Source organism: Nansenia antarctica (assembly GCF_963989245.1).
Source record: "Nansenia antarctica genome assembly, chromosome: 3".
NCBI classification, from domain to species: Eukaryota; Metazoa; Chordata; class Actinopteri; order Argentiniformes; family Microstomatidae; genus Nansenia; species Nansenia antarctica.
In genome coordinates this window covers 57,957,027-57,966,128 of record NC_137688.1, presented here as the reverse complement: position 1 = coordinate 57,966,128, position 9,102 = coordinate 57,957,027, and positions in this window count along the sequence as shown.

Genomic DNA, 9,102 nt, shown 5'->3' with positions numbered 1-9,102 from the left:
TAATTTTCATTTGTCACTGCTCATATTAGATTAATGCATATCCAAAAGAAAGAAAACATTCAGACTATATAAAGAATACATTTGCTGCATTGTGGAGATATTCTCCACATGATAAAGGAGAATATCTAATAATCTCTGTATAAAATATTTTCGTTTCTCTGAAGCGTGGTGGTTGTATGCAGTACTCAAGTTGTAAAATAAAATCAGGGGGGATGGTGGATTTGATCATATGGGGACAATTTTAGCATCCCCACAGTGTCAGTGACTTCAGTTTCAGCGACTTGGTAAAATTGTCATTGCATTTGTGTGTGCCCCCTCGCCCACAGTATTTTACTCAATATGCGCAAAACTAAATGTTGAAATAGCAGTAATACCACGTTCATTGATAAAATGACATAATGGCTGGAAAGGGGGGTTGGCAGTTTCAGAAGGGGGATGATTTTGACTGTTTTTATTTCAAGGGGGAAATCTCCCCTCAACTCGAGTGCTGGTTATATGACAGTTTCCCATTTCTCTACACAGTCCTTTGCATTTTTGTTGAACACTGCAAGGTCTCTGTATAAAATGAAACAGAAGGAGCAGTAACCCTGGAGTTCTTGGTCCCTTTAGAAGCCGTAGCCATGATGACACCCGAGTCCTCTGATTCTCCATACTTCTGTATGATTAATGAGCACATGTTGTGTACTGTAGATCGTTGTCATCATCAGTCAGTATCTGGAGCCACTGAGATGAAAGGGAGAGGAGAGCAGGGACCCCTTGCTGCTCTTAGTGCTGCTAATTTTATCTCCAGGCAACTAGAACTGTGATACGCCACTGCAGGCCCCCTGTTAGTATAAAATATAAAACGTGCTTCAGTCTTTCCTCATCCCCTTAAGCAAGAGTGGAATCTGAGAGCATCAAAACAGGTGGTGCTTTAAAGTACTAGAGAAATCACTTTGAAAGTTTTCCTTTTTCATGAATATCAGTATCTTGAATTTCCAGGCCTTGTATGCTGTGCATCACAGCAGGGTGTTGTACATGGTGTTATATGTATTTTGCATAATATAGCCCATTTTGCAACCAGTGGAACACATGTCAAAAGGATTTGTTTGTTGAGCGCCCCAAGGACTAATGTGACTGATAATTTGGAAATCATCCAAAGCTTTATAAAAGGAGAGTTTCATATTCCACTAATGAAGTGAGAGAGATGAAACCTCCCTCTCCTGCCACCTGCTGTGTCTTCTAAGTTGTACCTCCACAATGTCCCTCCATTCATTACTGCTCTTCTCTGGTAGAGAGTGTGCTGTCACCAGGATGATGCCTGCTGCACTCCACAACATGGGGCCCTGCAGGGTTAAATGGGACTGTGGATCACAGCTATGAACCCAGCTGGAAATGTACCGTAGCTGTGTCTTTCACTGATGTGTGGGGCACCCTACAGAGTGACTGTCGCTTCAGTCAGAGTAATGGATGCAGTATATAACATAACAACATAATAGGCTCCAGTTGACAGACAGATGTTCAGACGTAGACAAATGTCAACATACGGTTGCCCTCCTCTGCGGAGAGAGCAAAATTATTACATGGCAGCATTTGCATGGGAACGTAGTGATGATAGGATTGCTAAACTATTGATAGAATTCAAATCAATTTGGAATGTGTGTTTTTTTCCATTTGTGTATTTCACCCTAACCCTAGCAGTCATGATGTGTCCTTGCATTCATGTCATTAAAGATCACTGTAACAGAGTGATTAATGAGAGGTTTCAGCTGACCTGACAAATAATGTCTCTTCAAATGCCACACTGCAGCTTGAGTCTAGAGCCGGTGACCAACTTAAGTACTCCCTGTATTAGGCTAGACCTCCTGTGGTACTTACAAGGTCATCTCAGAGAGATGGATGGATCATAAGACACTCCTAAAAGGTCATTTGATGATGTATATGTGACTGCCCTGGAAACAGTCCAGCAAACCCATGAACAATTGTAACTTTCGATAGAATTTTTCTATCTTGTTTTCAAGTGATAATTTGTCTAGAACTATTCAGATGTTGCCAGTCACTCTCTGGGGTTTCTGCCCAAATTCAAAGGGAAAACACAGTGATGGTGTTCTGTTCACAGTATCACATAAGAATAATTGCTACTGCATTTCAGACACCAACTTTTTTCTCTGCACTGGTAATACTGTATTCTAATGTTATTCTCATGCTCCAAGTTATCATTCCAGATACAGACCTCTCTTCTGAGTGCGTAGTACATTTGTAAAATATCAGTATCTATTATGCCATATCTGCATCAATCTTTTGCCTCTAGGAAGTTTGCTATGTGTAACTCCACACATTGTTGAAAATGACCCAGTACATTGCATGTCCAATGGTATCACTGGCTGTCAGTGCTGCACTTCCTTGTTACCCTCAACAACTATCCCACTGCCTCACACCCTGCCAAAGTACAGGGCTGTTTTGTCAGTTTGGTTCTCTCATCAACATCAAATTATAGCACTTCTCTTTAGAGCAACATCAAATTAAATCAATCAAATTAGATTCATATCTCTGAGAAAAAAACATAGTTATTGTACAATGAGGTTGCAAAAACACCCTGGCATATTAAGACTGTACCTCCGTATGTTACGTGTGTTTGTGTCTCATATGATGCCAGTGGCTCATTAGTGGAACTTGTAGGTTGTGCCCCTTTGTATATTTCAGTAAATGACATCTGGGCTCTGGGATTCTCATTAGCATAGATGTATTAATAGGAGGGAAACAGAGTGGGAATGTAAATGCTAGCTGTCAGGAAATCATGCTGCATACAGTGGAAGCAAGCATGCCCTGCCCACTGCCCACTACCCACCCCCCAACCCCCCCACCCCCCTTTCTCCCTCTTGTTTTTCTCCCTCTTTCATTTCCAGTCAGCAGCAACACGAATCCCCAAATAAGGTCACAGAGCATACGCCTCATCTAGGCACTGTGGTCTGTCTTTGTGGGGAGCTACATACTATATCCTTCCTCCTTCACATTACGTGACGTTAGAATTATAAGGTTCTATATCTCTATACGTTTTTTACATAATCTGATCCATTAGGTGTTTATTAATGCCTGTATTTATCAGAGCAATTGCGCGTAATCTCCCTGTCATCAGAATGATCACGCCCCTTTTTGGGTGATAGAAGTGGAGAAGTTTGACTGGCGGTCAATGGGAATTTCTGGTCTTCGCTACTTTAATCCGATAAAATAAGAAAACCGTAGTGCTTTTTAGATATTAGGAGCCCAAATCCGATGGCCAGTTAGGCAAACTATTATATAGTGTTGTTGCCGATCAATGATCGACGTCGTTATATAGAGAAAATTAATGAAATAGGGGTTGATTCATCAGAGCAGTCATACGTCTTCTCCCTGTCATCAGGGATTTGTAGTTCTTCATTTGATTTGCCGTGTAAATCCCCAGATGAGAGTGTTACATTAGTAAATTAGTAGATAAAAAATCGCACGCCGTCGCACACCTTAAGGGCTCTGCACACAGCGTGCGATTTCTGTTGCCCGTCAACGTTCCATTTTGAAGTTTGAATGGAAGTCTATGAGAACATCGTAAAACATCGCATCCCAATGCACACAGCGTGCGATGCAATTTCTGTTGTATGTTCTCATAGACTTCCATTCAAACTTCAAAATGGAACGTTGACGCGCAACAGAAATCGCACGCTGTGTGCAGAGCCCTTTAAGGCCAATGCACACGGCGTGCGATTTTTGTCGCCGGACAACATTCGATTGCAATGCACACGGCGTGCGATGCGATTTTGTCGCACCACAACATTCCATTCTCAATTGTTACGTAGTCGGACCAGGCAGGCTGATTACAATAGGCTCTATTGCTTGCCTTGCTTCCACAATTTCTACAAGATACAACTGGACATATGCTCGATTGTTATTATTATGTAATATAGGCGTCTTGTATGTGAGATGGGCCGTGTAGCTAAGTGGCATGACACGGAAATAAATCATGCATGCAGTAATTCGTAGAGCTAGTAATGTGTATAGTGGCAGCTGTGGGCTATATACTGTAGGTGTAGTGGCTGGCTGATGGTGATGTTAAATAATTTATAATTTTGCCATTTAGCAGACGCTTTTATCCAAAGCGTTTTACAATTACGAATTACAGGGACATTCCCCCTGGAGTAACTGAGGGCTAAGTGTCTTACCCAAGGGCACACTAGTAGTGGTGTGGCTTCAGGCGGGATTTGAACTCACAACCTTCCGATCACAAGTCCAACTCACTATCCACTAGACCACCACTACCCACTGATGTTCATATCTTGCCCTTGACTGTCAAGCTGTTGAAATAGATGAATTCTCCATCCACAATTGAAGATGTCAGGTTGACTGGTTGACAAGATTGAAGAAATACGCTCCTCAATGTCAATGAAGTGTTTAATGACAAAGATGAAAACGCCCTGCAAATATACAAACAATAGAAGCATGAATTGAGATAAAGTATAAGCAGGGTAAATGTAATATATATAACTTAACCAGAAACATTCGAATAACCAACTTACAGGAATAGGTGGACAGCTCAATAGACGGCCACCGTAACATGAACGTCTGACACTAAACAAATAATAACATGGCCGACACCTGACTGAGCCGGACAGCATAGCAAACGAGATACTGCCACCTAGTGGACAGGCGGTATACCCTTCATCCCCCCCAGTCCGGAAAGCTATAAACTGAAATAGGTAACCGGACTCAGTCCCGCGTCCAACGGCCTGTTTCGGGCTCGTAGTGCTTGGGTGGCTCCCTTGTACGGCGAGGCCTCGTAGGACGGGGCAGCGACAGTGGCGACTGCGACACTAGAAGCGAAGCGTTCGGGGTGGCATCAGTGGGTACAGGGTCGCCCTGGGACCCGAGGCCAGGGGCCGCCTCACCAGCAGACGCCGGCAAGGAGGGACCCAGGGCCGCGCCACAGGGTCCATCCGCCAGCTGCTGGACGATCCCCTGGGGCACCACCGGGCACGGTTGGACAGGTAGGGAGCGGTGTACCAAGGGCGCAGGTGGAGGGGACATAGCAGCTGGCTGATGAGGAGCATAGGGGGTGTAGCCACGGAGGAACCGCCGGTTGCGTAAAGTCAGGCGTCCAGACCCATCAACCTTAACCCGATACTGATCGTGATCACGTGACTCCACCACCACCCCTGACCTGTCCCACTTGTTAGGGCTAGGGCCCTGCTGGTTCTGGAGGAACACCCTCTCACCAAGTGCCAATGGGCGGAGTGGCTTCGAGTGAGCCTGCAGGGACTCAGTGGTACGGGACATCCGGGTCCGAAGGGCATCCTCCTTTGCCGCCCATGCTTGGCGCCAGAGCGGTCGGATATGTGGGTTCGAGAACTTCTCAAGCCTGTTGACGAAGGAAAGCGAACCTCGAAGGGGGTGACCGAAAATAATCTGCGCCGGTGAGAGGTTGCAGTCGGGGTCAGGCGTGTTGCGTAACTGTATCATGGCACGCAGAAAGCGGTCATGATCGAGACTGCCAGTCTTCCGTTTGACTGTGGGAAAGCAACAGAGGACACACGGTGTTTGACGCCCCACAAACGGAGGAAGTCCTGTGTCTGGCCTGCTGTGAACTCCGGACCACCGTCGCTCGAAAGTTCCTCCGGCACGCCAAAGGAGCCAAAGAACGCACGGAGGTGGCGAACCAGCCCAGCTGAGCCTCCCATATCAGTGCCTGCTGTGGAGCATAGGACCTCCACCCAGCCCGATAGTCGATCTCCGATAACCAGGAAGTGACGACCTCCATAGTCAAAGAAGTCAGCAAACACCGCCTCGAATGGGGTGGACGGTGGCGAGGATGGCAGGGGGGGCGTGGCTGCTTGTGACGGAGCGTTCCGGTTACAGTCCGCACATCCGTACCTGGCGGCTCGGATGTCCTCTGACATCCCTGGCCAGTAGACTATGGCACGGGCCTGTTGCCCCATCGCCGAGATCCCTTGGTGGGCGGCATGGAGGTGTCGAAGGACGCTGTCGCGGAGGGATGGAGGGACCACGACGCGGTCATGATATAGCAGGACGCCGTCCTGTGCGTAAATGGACTCACAGACTGGTGATAGACTCGCCAGGGCTGGGTCGTTCATATCAACCCTGTCCCCATGTTCGATCAGGTGCAGAAGGTGGCTGAGGCATGCATCACTTGCTGTTTCTCGTGCAAGGACGGTCCAAGAGACGGCTCCGAGCTCTTGTGCATCGGCGCGGATGGAAGCCATAAGTGCTGACTCCACGGCGTCAGGCACGCCCGGCAATCCCAGTGAGAGGCCGTTCGCTGAGCCTGATGGAGACGGATGTCTTGAGGTTGCGTCAGCGGCATAGTTGCTCTTTCCAGGCAGGTGCACAATGTCGAAGCGCCATGGGAGGGTACGCTGCTTGAGTCTAAACAGGCGTGAGTTCGTTATCTCATCTAGCGTACGGTCGCCAAAGATCTTCACCAGGGGCTTATGGTCTGTAACTACGACGAGGTTGTCGCTCCCCTGCGTGAAGTACCGTGCTTGCTCCAGACCCCAGGCCACGGCTAGGGCCTCTCCTTCGATGGCCGCATAGCGCTGTTCGGCCGGGGACAGGAAGCGTGAACCAGCGAGGGTGATCCTCCATCCTCCCGGGCAGCAGTCTGGTATGCCCGAGGCGCAGCTACAATGTTGTTGGAGCAGGAAGTAACCAATACCGCGCTTGGACCAGTCAGGGCGGAGGCAGGTGCGCTTCTGCATGTCGTAGATCTCCACGCCCTCACGGATAGCCCCGACAATAGCACTTTTGGACGTTTGGAAGGCTTCCTCCAGTTCGGGTGACCATGAGAATTTACAGCGTGGGCTGAGGAATGGCTTAAATGGAGCCATCGTGTCGCGCAGCTGGGCATAGTTCGACACCTGGTTGACAAGGCCGAACCAGCTCCTGACATCCGTCGTGGAGTCCGGGGTGGGGAAGTCTCGGATAGCGTCCAAGTACTTGGGGAGTGGCTCGATAGTAGTGTCCGACACCCTGAAGCCAGCGAACTCGACGTCCCTCTCCGCAAACTGGAACTTGTCCGGGTTCAACACGATGCCTGCCCGGCCGACACGAGTAAGGAAGTCGATGGTCCTCCACCAGTGCTGCTCCAGGTCGGTGTCATAGTGGATGGTGTCATCCACACAACGTTCCTTACGCTCATAGTCCGAGAGGACCGCATCGAAACGGCGGTTGTAGCCATCCCCCGACGATAGGAAACCTTGTGGCGCCCTGGTGTAACGCCAGCGGCCAAAGGGCGTGATGAATGTGGTCAGGTGACGATCCGATTCACGCAGGGGCACACTGTGGTAGCCATTCCAGGCGTCCGTGACAGTCTTCCAGGTGTCCTTTGGGATACGACGTGCGAGGTGGAATGGGGACTCGGTGGCGAAAGTCTCACGTAGGCAGAACTTGTTGAGAGGTGAGAGGTCCACGGTCCTGCGGGGGGAGCCATTGTGCTTCCGAGTGACCACCATACGATGGCACCATGTCACTGGTTCGCCGTATGGCACACGTTCAATGACACCGAGGGCCTCATCCCGGAGAAGGTCATCGTGGACTCTCTGCTGCCAGTGTAGAGGCACAACGGCCGCGGTGTGGCATGCTCTCGGCGTGGCTGCGGGGTCCACATGCATTTCAATGGGTGGCCCTTCCATGCACGGCAGCGCCCGATGAGGGCAAGTGTTGAATGTGGATGAGGCGTATCTCCCGAATAGCCAATCCTTCATCCGGCTGTTGTTCTCTGGTGTGACAGGGAAGGGTAGCGCCGTAGGGCGTTCCGGAGGGACCGTACGCTGGGGACATGAGCACTGGGCGCTGTGGGGGTTACTCGGGTCGCTGCAGCCGCCGTTGGTGGACCTCGTAGCATTGACGGACAGGGGCTGGTTTGGCGTGTAAGACCCACGCTCGTCGTTGGGCCCCCCTACGATGTCACCTGATGGGAAGTCCATAGACAAGAGGCCGAGGTTGAGCAGCGACTCGTAGGATAGGTACATGGCCCGGACTGAGCTGCTCACGTACACCATGGAGCGGCAGGACGCCACTCCACCACTGCTGGAGGCTGTCGAGAGTCTAGCGAAGAATGCGCCTTCGACAGCTATGGGGGAGCGGTTGGCGGCCGACATGCTGAGATGGTCGGGACGCAGGTCGTCACGTGAGAATCCGCAGGCAATGAACTCCTCTAGGGACCAAAGGTCCGACTGTGCACCAGTGTCCGCGATGGCGGATACCCTCGCCCCGTTGACCGAGCCACGGTCGCCGGTGCCTGCACTCGGTCCGACAGGCATGTCAACCGAGATAGTGATCAGCGCTCGGGGATGGTCTCTCAGCCTGGCCCTTCTCCATTCGCCCTTGGAGAAAATGTGGTGCTCAAGTCTGATGGGCGTGGCGTTGGTGGTGACTCCCACGACGTTGGCCAGGGCGGGCATCAGACTGAACCGACGAGATCTGGGAGATCGGTTCTGACTCCACGGCGGCCTGTTGACTGCTGGCAGATGGCTGCGGTCGCCCCTTGCGTCGGCGGGCCCTATAACAGTCGATACAAAGCTGGTGGGGCTTGGTATTCCATCCGCGGGATCCCTCTGTGAAGACATTAAAGGTTCTCTTACACTCAGGGCACGGGGCTCGTTTAGCCACGTCCGCTGGGCCTGGGGTCGGGGTGGGGCTTGCCTGTGGACTCTTTTTTAAGCGCTGGAATGACGACATGGCCGAAAGGGCGGATGACGGGAGAGCATTGCGGGCCATCTCTTTATTTTCTACGAGTGCAACCACGTCATTCACTGGCATTTTAAGGATGTCTGGCGTCCCTAGTACCTCTCGGCGAATGTCCGAATCAGAGATGCCATTGACTAGAACGTCGCGGATGATGTGGTCGGTATAGTCCACATCCTCGCCACACCCACATACTGTAACATAGGCGCATGTCTCCGCTTTCCCCCGTACTCTGGCAGTGAAGGCGCGGAATGTCTCATCACGCTCCTGGCGTAGCTGGAGCAGCTCGGTGTGCAGGACACATGTGGCGACTGGGATGACTGCTAGTGAACGTAAGGCGGCAATTAGGTGTGGCAAAGGTTCGGAGGCGGCGTTGGGGTTGACTTTCAACAG